This window comes from Oncorhynchus mykiss, chromosome 15 (assembly GCF_013265735.2).
Source record: "Oncorhynchus mykiss isolate Arlee chromosome 15, USDA_OmykA_1.1, whole genome shotgun sequence".
Taxonomy (NCBI): Eukaryota; Metazoa; Chordata; class Actinopteri; order Salmoniformes; family Salmonidae; genus Oncorhynchus; species Oncorhynchus mykiss.
Genome location: NC_048579.1, coordinates 73,140,803 through 73,154,118, shown reverse-complemented (window position 1 = coordinate 73,154,118; position 13,316 = coordinate 73,140,803). Strand labels below are relative to the sequence as shown.

General features: G+C 42.0%; 1 protein-coding gene across 11 annotated transcripts in view; it reads left to right on the top strand.

The window, feature by feature from the left end:
- The first annotated feature begins 11,148 nt into the window (after positions 1–11,148).
- LOC110490803 (serine/threonine-protein kinase WNK1) overlaps positions 11,149–13,316 on the top strand; it is a 183,755-nt gene continuing 181,587 nt past the window's right edge. For all 11 annotated transcript variants that reach the window (XM_036945329.1, XM_036945328.1, XM_036945325.1 and 8 more), the window contains exon 1: positions 11,149–11,851. The gene's annotated coding sequence lies outside the window, so the exon portion shown is untranslated. The remainder of the gene's footprint in view (positions 11,852–13,316) is intronic.

The following is a 13,316-nucleotide window of genomic DNA, read 5'->3' as shown; positions in this document are numbered from 1 at the left end:
TTCGCGATTCTAAATTATTTCCCAGTTTCTCCAAGATGTTGAACAATTTGTTGCATAAGCTTTAACGTTCATCACTTCCCTTTCGATCACTGAAGTTTAGCCCCCTAATTTCCTGGTATAGCTTGTGGTTTGTAACATACAGTCATCGTGTTAGCTACCTATCTCCTTCAACCCAGTCCATTCAGAAAATAGCCTTTGTTAACCAATACTGGAAGAGAGTGCAGGGCAAATCAGTTGCCCACAGTAGACAGGAAACAACATGCTGTTTCCCACAGTAGACAGGAAACAACATGCTGTTGCCCGCAGTAGACAGGAAACAACATGCTGTTGCCCACAGTAGACAGGAAACAACATGCTGTTTCCCACAGTAGACAGGAAACAACATGCTGTTGCCCGCAGTAGACAGGAAACAACATGCTGTTGCCCACAGTAGACAGGAAACAACATGCTGTTGCCCACAGTAGACAGAAAACAACTTGCCGTTGCCCACAGTAGACAGAAAACAACATGCCGTTGCCCACAGTAGACAGGAAACAACATGCTGTTGCCCACAGTAGACAGGAAACAACATGCTGTTGCCCACAGTAGACAGGAAACAACATGCTGTTGCCGACAGTAGACAGGAAACAACATGCCGTTGCCCAAAGTAGACAGGAAACAACATGCTGTTGCCGACAGTAGACAGGAAACAACATGTTGCTGCCCACAGTAGACAGGAAACAACATGTTGCTGCCCACAGTAGACAGGAAACAACATGCTGTTGCCCACAGTAGACAGGAAACAACATGCTGTTGCCGACAGTAGACAGGAAACAACATGCCGTTGCCCAAAGTAGACAGGAAACAACATGCTGTTGCCGACAGTAGACAGGAAACAACATGTTGCTGCCCACAGTAGACAGGAAACAACATGTTGCTGCCCACAGTAGACAGGAAACAACATGTTGCTCGCCACAGTAGACAGGAAACAACATGCTGTTGCCCACAGTAGACAGGAAACAACATGCCGTTGCCCACAGTAGACAGGAAACAACATGTTGCTCGCCACAGTAGACAGGAAACAACATGTTGCTGCCCACAGTAGACAGGAAACAACAAAGTCAAAGACATGCACTTAGGTAGGGAACACCACTGGGGTCCCATACCAAGTCTAAAACAGACCACTGGGTCCTATACCATGTCTAAAACAGACCACTGGGGTCCTAAACCAAGTCTAAAACAGACCACTGGGGTCCTATACCAAGTCTAAAACCACTGGGGTCCTATACCAAGTCTAAAACAGATATTTCATGAATTGCCACTTTCCACATCATCATTCATCATTTGGCTGGGTTAAGGGGGTGCTGGAGGCGTCATAGCCCTCACAAGGTGTATAGTGAGAGAAAGACCACACAACGAACACGTGTGTCACGCATGATAAGAAAGAGAGAACAGGGTGTGAGGAGGGAGGGAGGGAGCGAGGGAGGGAGGGTTGGAGGGAGGGAGGGAGGGAGGGAGGGCATCTGTGAAAGAAAAATAAACGAGGTGGTTACTGTGTTTTATAATGTTTTCAGAGTGTTGCTAACCTCTGTATGCAGTGAAAATAAAACATGCACCAAACCCCACGTCACCATGGGCACATCCCAAATAGCAGTGAGCCTTATGGGTCCACATAAGGAATATTCACTACATAAGGAATATTCACTACATAAGGAATATTCACTACATAAGGAATATTCACTACATAAGGAATATTCACTACATAAGGAATATTCACTACATAAGGAATATTCACTACATAAGGAATATTCACTACATAAGGAATATTCACTACATAAGGAATATTCACTACATAAGGAATATTCACTACATAAGGAATATTCACTACATAAGGAATATTCACTACATAAGGAATATTCACTACATAAGGAATACTCACTACATAAGGAATATTCACTACATAAGGAAGAGGGTGACATTTAGGACGCAAAAGCCAATAACCACCAACCAGCCCTAATGTATTGACTGACGTGAGAGGCCCTCAAGCACATTCTAGAAGACAAAGAGTCACTGAGATTCAGAGGAGTTAGTGAAGGTTTAAAGAGGGAGTAAATAGGTATTGTGAAAAGGAGGGGGACGGGCACAAATGACCATTGACAGTTCGTTTACTTAATGCTTTCTGAGTTTTAGTTTAAATGAGTTTTTCATGTCCTCGCAGAACAGGACAATCATGTGCTGTTTGACTCTGCCTCACCAGAGCTCAGTGCTCAATGCCGCAGCCTAGTTCCTCACCTGCAGTGCTCTTCGTTATTGCACTCTACACAAGTGGAAGAAAGTGAAAACAGTGGGCATTTAACCATTGCATCAAAAAAGGAAATGTACTATGTACTATGCACTATGTACTATGTACTATGTACTGTGTACTATGTACTGTGTACTATGCACTATGTACTGTGTACTATGTACTATGTACTATGTACTGTGCACTATGTACTATGTACTATGTACTGTGTACTATGTACTGTGTACTATGCACTATGTACTGTGTACTATGTACTGTGCACTATGTACTATGTACTATGTACTGTGTACTATGTACTATGTACTGTGCACTATGTACTATGTACTATGTACTATGTACTATGTACTATGTACTGTGCACTATGTACTATGCATTAAAGGAAAATTCCACCCAAAAACGATATTTTGGTATTTGTTTCATTAGTCCATTGTTGATGTAGTCCCAAAAATGTTTTGCATGTCAGCAATTAAGTTTTCAAGATATATAACTTTCAAAAAACAGAAATACAGCCGATATGATGTATTTTGCATATCGGCTGTATTTCTGTTTTTTGAAAGTTATATATCTTGAAAACTTGATTGCTGACATGCAAAACAGTTTTGGGCCTAAAGCAACAATGGACTAATGAAACAAATACCAAAAGATCGTTTTTGGGTGGTGTTTTCCTTTAAGAGTCGCTTCAGGTTTTTAAGCGCGTTTAGCCAGTAACCGAAAGGTTGCTGGTTCAAATCCCTAATCTGGCAAGGTGGACAAATCTGCCATTGTGCCCTTGAGCAAGGCAGTTAACACCCGACAACTGTTCCCCGGACGCCGATGAAGTCGACGAAGGCCGCCCCGTGCACCTCTCTGATTCAGAGGGGTTAAATACGGAAGACACATCTTGGTTGAATGCATTCAGTTGTACAACGGACTAAGTCTCCCCTTCCCAAATACTGAACAGATCACTTGCTTTTCAAAAATATTATGTTTAAAAAGATCCCTGCACCAAATCTGTGTTGATTTTATAATAACACAAGTGAACATTTTCTCTATGCTATGATGAGCTATGATGGATTTAAGCCTTGAGACAATTGAGACATGGATTGTGTATGTGTGTCATTCAGAGGGTGAATGGGCAAGACAGAAAATGTAAGTGCCTTTGAACGGGGTATGGTAGTAGTTCTCAGGCGCACCGGTTTGTGTCAAGAACTGCAACGCTGCTGGGTTTTTCACGCTCAACAGTTTCTGGTGTGTATCAAGAATGCAACACCACCCAAAGGCCATCCAGCCAACTGGACAACTGTGGGAAGCATTGGAGTCAACATGGGCCAGCATCCCCGTGGAAGGCTGTCGACACCTTGTAGAGTTCGTGCCCCAATGAATTGAGGCTATTCTAAGGGCAAAGGTGTTCATAATGTTTTGTAGACTCAGTGTCCATTTGACACATTTCTTATCGCTGCATTTTCTTCTGCAGAAGCCTTCTGGTTCCCTTTGTCTATTTGAGTGTGTTATCCTGTGAACAGTTTAGGGCTGCACTACAGGCCCTTGTCTAAAGTAGTCTACTATATAGGGAATAGGGCTCTGGTAAAAAGTAGTGCACTATATAGGGAATAGGGCTCTGGTCTAAAGTAGTCTACTATATAGGGAATAGGGCTCTGGTCTAAAGTAGTCTACTATATAGGGAATAGGGCTCTGGTCTAAAGTAGTCTACTATATAGGGAATAGGGCTCTGGTCTAAAGTAGTCTACTATATAGGGAATAGGGCTCTGGTCTAAAGTAGTCTACTATATAGGGAATAGGGCTCTGGTCTAAAGTAGTCTACTATATAGGGAATAGGGCTCTGGTCTAAAGTAGTCTACTATATAGGGAATAGGGCTCTGGTAAAAAGTAGTGCACTATATAGGGAATAGGGCTCTGGTAAAAAGTAGTCTACTATATAGGGAATAGGGCTCTGGTCTAAAGTAGTGCACTATATAGGGAATAGGGCTCTGGTCTAAAGTAGTGCACTATATAGGGAATAGGGCTCTGGTCTAAAGTAGTCTACTATATAGGGAATAGGGCTCTGGTCTAAAGTAGTCTACTATATAGGGAATAGGGCTCTGGTAAAAAGTAGTGCACTATATAGGGAATAGGGCTCTGGTCTAAAGTAGTCTACTATATAGGGAATAGGGCTCTGGTAAAAAGTAGTGCACTATATAGGGAATAGGGCTCTGGTAAAAAGTACACTAATCCTACCATACACTAACCATACACTACACTAAACCCACACTACACTAATCCTACCATACACTAACCATGCACTACACTAACCATACACTACACTAATCCTACCATACACTAACCATACACTACACTAACCCACACTACACTAACCATACACTACAGTAAACCCACACTATACTAACCATACACTACACTAATCCTACCATACACTAACCATACATTACACTAATCATACCAGACACTAACCATACACTACACTAATCCTACCAGACACTAACCATACACTACATTAATCCTACCATACACTAACCATACACTACACTAATCCTACCAGACACTAACCATACACTACACTAATCCTAACAGACACTAACCATACACTACACTAAATCCACACTACACTAATCCTACCAGACACTAACCATACACTACACTAACCATACACTACACTAAACCCACCACACACTTATCCTACCAGACACTAACCATACACTACACCAAACCCACCACACAATGATCCTACCAGACACTAACCATACATTACACCAAACATACCACACACTAATCCTACCAGACACTAACCATACACTACAGTAAACCCACACTACACTAATCCACACTACACTAACCATGCACTACACTAACCATACACTACAGTAAACCCACACGACACTAACCATACACTACACTAATCCTACCAGACACTAACCATACACTACACTAATCCTACCAGACACTAACCATACACTACACTAATCCTACCAGACACTAACCATACACTACACTAATCCTACCAGACACTAACCATACACTACACTAATCCTACCAGACACTAACCATACACTACACTAATCCTACCAGACACTGACCATACACTACACTAAACCCACACTACACTAATCCTACCAGACACTAACCATACACTACACTAACCATACACTACACTAACCATACACTACACTAAACCCACCACACATTAATCCTACCAGACACTAACCATACACTACACTAAATCCACACTACACTAATCCTACCAGACACTAACCATACACTACACTAACCATACACTACACTAACCATATACTACACTAATCCTACCAGACACTAACCATACACTACACCAAACCCACCACACACTGATCCTACCAGACACTAACCATACACTACACCAAACCCACCACACACTAATCCTACCAGACACTAACCATACACTACAGTAAACCCACACTACACCAACCCACACTACACTAACCATGCACTACACTAACCATACACTACAGTAAACCCACACTACACTAACCATACACTACAGTAAACCCACACTACACTAACCATACACTGCAGTAAACCCACACTACACTAACCCACACTACACTAACCATACACTACACTAACCCCACACTACACTAACCATACACTACACTAACCATACACTACACTAACAATACACTACACTAACCATACACTACACTAATCCTACACTACACTAATCTCACACTACACTAAACCCACACTACACTAACCATACACTACACTAACCATACACTACACTAACCATAATCTACACTAACCCACACTACACTAACCATACACTACACTAACCATACACTACACTACACTAACCCACACTACACTAACCATACACTACACTAACCATACACTACACTAACCATACACTACACTAACCATATACTACACTAACCCTACACTACTCTAATTTCACACTACACTAAACCCACACTACACTAATCATACACTACACTAACCATACACTACACTAACCATACACTACACTAATCTCACACTACACTAAACCCACACTACACTAACGATACACTACACTAACCATTCACTACACTAATCTCACACTACACTAAACCCACACTACACTAACCGTACACTACACTAACCATACACTACACTAACCCCACACTACACTAATCTCACACTACACTAAACCCACACTACACTAACCATACACTACACTAACCATACACTACACTAACCCCACACTACACTAATCTCACACTACACTAAACCCACACTACACTAACCATACACTACACTAACCATACACTACACTAACCATACACTACACTAACCATACACTACACTAACCATACACTACACTAACCCCACACTACACTAATCTCACACTACACTAAACCCACACTACACTAACCATACACTACACTAACCATACACTACACTAACCATACACTACACTAACCATACACCACTATTTTTCCATGTTTTATTTAACCTTTATTTAACTAGGCAAGTCAGTTAAGAACAAATTCTTACTTACAGTGACGGCCCACCACGCCAAACCCTAACCCGGACGACGCTGGGCCAATTATGCACCGCCCTATGGGACTCCCAATCATCAATCAATCAATCAAATGTATTTATAAAACCCTTCTTACATCAGCTGATGTCACAAAGTGCTGTACAGAAACCCAGCCTAAAACCCCAAACAGCAAGCAATGCAGGTGTAGAAGCATGGTGGCTAGGAAAAACTCCCTAGAAAGGCCAGAACATAGGAAGAAACCTAGAGAGGAACCAGGCTATGAGGGGTGGCCAGTCCTCTTCTGGCTGTGCTGGGTGGAGATTATATCAGAACATGGCCAAGATATTCAAATGTGCATAGATGACCAGCAGGGTCAAATAATAATAATCACACTGGTTGTCGAGGGTGCAACAGGTCAGCACCTCAGGAGTAAATGTCAGTTGAATTTTCATAGCCGATCATTCAGAGTATCTCTACCGCTCCTGCTGTCTCAAGAGAGTTGAAAACAGCAGGTCTGGGACAGGTAGCACGTCCAGTGAACAGGTCAGGATTCCATAGCCGCAGGCAGAACAGTTGAAACTGGAGCAGCAGCACGGCCAGGTGGACTGGGGACAGCAAGGAGTCATCAGGCCAGGTAGTCCTGAGGCATGGTCCTAGGGCTCAGGTCCTCCGAGAGAGAGAAAGAGAGAATTAGAGAGAGCATACTTAAATTCACACAAGACACTGGATAAGACAGGAGAAATACTCCAGATATAACAGACTGACCCTAGCCCCCCTGACACATAAACTACTGCAGCATAAATACTGGAGGCTGAGACAGGAGGGGTCGGGAGACACTGTGGCCCCATCCGACGATACCCCTGGACAGGGCCAAACAGGCAGGGTATAACTCCACCCAACTTGCTAAAGCACAGCCCCCACACCAGTAGAAGGATATCTTCAACCACCAACTTACCATCCTGAGACAAGGCTGAGTATAGCCCATGAAGATCTCCGCCACGGCACAACACAACACATTCAAGTGACGCACCCCTCCTAGGGACGGCATTAACCCCTCACTACACTAACCCTACACTACCCCCACACTACATTAACACCACACTACACTAACTCCACACTACACTAACTCTACACTACACTAACCCTACACTACACTAACCCCACACTACATTAACACCACACTAAACTAACCCTACACTACACTAACTCTACACTACACTAACTCCACTAACTCTACACTACACTAACTCTACACTACACTAACCTTACACTTCACTAACTACCCAATACACTAACACCACACTACACTAACCCTACACTACACTAATCTCACACTACACTAAACCCACACTACACAAACCCTACACTACACTAACCCTAACCCCACACTACACAAACCCTACACTAACCCCACACTACAATAACCCTACACTACACTAACCCTACACTAACCCCACACTACACTAACCCTACACTAAACCCACAGTACGCTAATCCTACACTACACTAACCCCACACTACACTAACCCTACACTAACCCCACACTACACTAACCCTACACTAAACCCACAGTACGCTAATCCTACACTACACTAACCCCACACTACACTAACCCTACGCTAAACCCACACTACACTAACCCCACACTACACTAACCCTACGCTAAACCCACACTACACTAACCCCACACTACACTAACCCTACGCTAAACCCACACTACACTAACCCCACACTACAATAACCCTACACTACACTAACCCTACACTAACCCCACACTACACTAACCCTACGCTAAACCCACAATACGCTAATCCTACACTACACTAACCCCACACTACACTAACCCCACACTACAATAACCCTACACTACACTAACTCCACACTACACTAACCCTACACTAACCCCACACTACACTAACCCTACGCTAAACCCACAGTACGCTAACCCTACACTTGAAAAAATGATCAAAAGATAGTCACAAATATTGCTGAAGTTTAGATTGTATTAAAACTGCAGTCCAAAATATATTTTACCTGTTAAAATCCACAGTCAAAAATATTGAGTAACTTTATTGGAATTTACAGTGTTGACTTCAGTGACACATTTATTTTTTTGCAACAAGAGCTGGCTTGAGTACAATATGTGTGTGTGTGTGTGTGCATACATGTGTGTGACTGTATGTGAGTGTGTCTCCCTGTGCGTGTGTACTGTATGTGAGTGTGTCTCCCTGTGCGTGTGTACTGTATGTGTGTGCCACCGTTTCTGCCTTCAAAGGCTATTGACTTCCTGCTCAACTCTGCACCAACAGGAAATATGTGTTAGGACAAGGGTTTAAATATGACAGGGTTTCTCTATAGAGAAAAACACCAACATTACCCAGTCTAGTACATCATCTAGCTTCTATTAAGGGTTCGCCTTTGACTTACAGACAAGTTGTTTTTGCCTGAATTAACTTGCCTACTAAACATTTAACAGTAATAAATATATTAAATATAAAACAATATTTAATATAAAAAGACAAAGTTCCCTCCTTATAGACAACAATACAGATATTGTTATTACTATATCAACCAAAACATGTTACATTGTTAATTATTGTAGTGATAGCTTCTGTCTTTATATTTCCGACTGCTTCCTGTCTGCGTTAGGAGAGATCCCATTCAGGCAGAGCTTCTATTTCTCAAGCCACTTGGACACCTGTTGGACACTTGGCATCGGAGCCCAGCGTTGGTCAAAGCGTAGGGGAGCCAACTGCATCGTTTGCACCTCTCAGTCAGCAGCACTATCCAGACAAGCTGCTGAGGCTTGGTAAGAGAGCAGCTCCGGTCCCAGAGGAATGGCTGCAGAGAGCACACCCACACAGACTGAAGCTACATTCAAAATTACACCCTATTCCCTATATAAGCCTATGGGCTCTGGTCAAAAGTAGTGCACTATATAGGAAATAGGGTGCAATTTGGCATACACATTGAGGGCTGTCTACATCGATCTACATTGAACTGTCAGCTGAATAGAAGAGCTGCTGAAGAGACTGTGTGTGAGAGAGAAAGAAAGAGACTGCGGCTGCATATGGGACAACTTGAAGAGAATAAATCAACCCAGTTGACATGGTAATTTTCTGTTGAGAAGCTACTTTATGGCTGTCTCAGTGAGACGCTAGAGGCATTCTCAGGCCAAAGCTGGTTCTCATCATTAAAAACTCATGATCAGTTCTGGTGTTATGACAAATTTCATGTCAGAGTGGTTGTAAATTGTTCTGGACTTCTGGTAGCCTATGGAAGTCGGTGTATGTCTTTTAAAACTATGTGAAAAATGCAGGAAATTGTACCACCCTATAAATACACATTTTCAAACTAGCCTACTTCTGAAAGAGGATGAAAAATTTGCACGTTATTAACAATAATGTGACGTAATACAATGACTTTCACAAACAATAAGACAAATATGTAAACGTTTCCAATTCCTTATTCAACCAACTTTCAGACAAAGACAATCCATTATAATGAAAGAATGGGGCCAAACGCATTAGGCTGGTTTACACATCATTATCCGATGAAAACTAAAATCCCCTTGTGGATCTCGCGCGGTGTGTCAATGTTGTGCTTGGGAATTGTAGTGCAGTACATTTGCACTGACCAAACGATTAGCTTTTAATGATGAACCTGGACTTTAAATTTGACAGACACACAACTCGAACAACACACAAAGTAATATACAGTATATATTTCAGAGACGTTATATAATTTAAATGGATTTCAAAACATCATGAATGTCAATATACTCGGATTATACTTCCTCCTTCATTGAGTACAAATTCGATAATATCCACTTCTGCGCAGGCTCTCCATCCCAACATCTGGAAACAAGCACTTTTCGCAGGTGCTATATCAGATTTATTTAATTGTAATGCTATTTCAATAGAAGTACTCTGATTGACATTTACAAATAAGTATATTATTCTCATTAAGAAAAGCTCAAATGAGTGGTGTTCATTGTCCACATGAAAAAGTGGTATTTTCAACCAAAAGCACACTCACACAAAATCATAACGCATCACTGTGAGACAGTAACGTTAAGAGCTCTTCTTAGCCTACTATGTTATAGCTGAATCATTTTAGGGGGCAGTGAAGTTGACAGTCTGAGTCAACTCTCCCCCGGATAAAAAGTGACATGTCCCCAAATTCCATGGTCTTTTTGGACAATGTATCCGTTTAAAATGTTGAAGCCAGTCTGCTATCGCTGGCTTCGGTCTCGCCACAGTGTGGAAGCAGGCGCGATCCCCCAGGTCTTTGATTTAAAAAAAATAAAACATTAAGGAAAAAAAGCGATTGGCTGACGAGGGCCCCACGTCAATACGCAGTTTGGGAGCGCATAGCTTGGCTAAAGCAGTTAGCAACCAGATAGATACACAGTCGGCGCTCCATCAAACCTTACATCTGTGGATGAAGCGAACCAAGGGGAAACAGCTGTATGCAGGCTATGTTAGCGATCTGAAACGGCAACATCTGACTGTGGACACGTAGGAGAGAGTATTTTCCTACATACATTGTGCTGTCATTTTCTGTCTGCTGTTTTGTGGATAACAAAAGCGAATTCGATTCGAACGGAGTCATTGGAACAGACGAGTGAACGAGAATTGAACCGCAGTGGATGTCTTGCTCTTTCTGTGTTCACATCGTAATACAACTGTAGCTGAGTAATCGCATGGAGATGGAGTAAAATTGAGGTCATCTGGAATTGAATTGCGGCTGAGAGATGGAGAATTTGTTTTGTCCGCTCTGATCTAATAGGAGGGAGAGAAGAACTGCTGGATACATAGGGGATACAACTCCGATATGAACGTGGCTTTCTCGCTCTGCTTGAGGTAGCTGCTAAAGCCAATGAAAGACAGCGGTCTTGAGAACGCATACGGTCGCTTTCGAATGTAGATATACCCGTTTATTATTGCACATTTAAATAAAAACGAATGTGATCTAATACTAGTAACTAGGAATATCGTTGCATATTTTGTTGTTGAATTACTCTTCCAAGTATCAACCAACCGATCTTCTACGGGAGAATGGCCATAATACGAAAGGTAATGCCTTTACCAATCATGTTGTTGATATAGCTGGAAAGTGCATGCATATTGACACAGGCTAATGACATCTAGCTTGATTATTGGCTGTTTCGCTACGAAATAGCTTTTTAGCTCACTTCTACGGCTCGCTATAGCGCGTGCTGTGGAAAACCGTATCGGCGTTCTGTGGTGCGTCGGCTGGGTTTGCTTAACGTGCCTGGCAGTTGGACACTTGCAACTACTGCTAGTTTGTTGTAACAAGCACTAACTATTTATCTGCATTGTGCGCTCTGTCTGGAAGTCATTTTCAGCGCGAGACTATCCATATCCAGCGCGAGCGTAAAGTAACCAAGACTACCGAGGTTTTTACCTTACTACGTTAGCTAGTTAGTTGTCCAAGTTGACGATAAATAACATAACTATTTCGCTGTACATTCGCTTTGGTACAGACCCCTTGACAGTCGATATATGTGCCTGTTCGTTTGTAGAATTAATTATAGCTTCGACAAGACAGCACTGCAGAAGTGTAGCTAGCGAACTATTCCACCATGGTTAGCCAGTTATGCTAGCTAGCTATAAAGACGAGTGGGAAGGGAAAGGCCACAGAGCGTACTCTTCAATAAAGGTAAATGAATAACGTAACATTTATGATCGGAAGAAAATATAATAGAAAATCGAGTCACCGTTAACAGATACTATTGACAGCGTCAATGTTTTTCGGTGTATTTATTTTTTTTAGCTTGCTCACGGTATCGATTCGACCCACGAAATGAATGAGATCGTTCATTCACAGATTGACGACCCGTCATGTTTAACCAGGTTCAGATGTTTTTTGTATTAGCTTTGTAATTACATTTGTCACTTCAGATTTATCTTAATTTTGGGATTTCTAAAAAAAATCTCAGTTAATAAATTATCTGCGCATGGTCGGAAAACTGGTAAACGAGATTATACATTACCAGTGGAAATTACTCGTGTGAAAATATAAATAGTACAATTATGGGGAATTACATTTTTTTCCCCGGTGCTTTAATTAACATTCAGACATGTCCATACATTTCTGAACAAGAGTAATGGAATGGGTAGCGAGCTAATTCGTTTTTAGATGCGACACTGTTTTTCGTCCCAAATTGCACACTTCCATATCAGTGGTTTTCAAACCACTCATCGGGGACCCTTCCTCCTTCCACAATGGAAAAGTTTAAACTGAATCCTTGGGACATGCCAACTCTGACGCTACTCCTAAACGGTTAATGCATGGCTCTCCAATAGGGTTAGTTACAACTGGTGTTGAAACGAAAACCTACAGGAGGTTTAGGGTAGAGATGTCCCAAGGATCCCAGATAGCACTAACCTTTTCACAATTTTATTGTAGCTCTGAACTAGCTCACCTGATTCACCTATTCAAGGGATTGATGATTTGTTGACACGTTAAATCAGGTGTGCTAGTTCTGGAATAGATCAAATACATGGAACGGCTAGG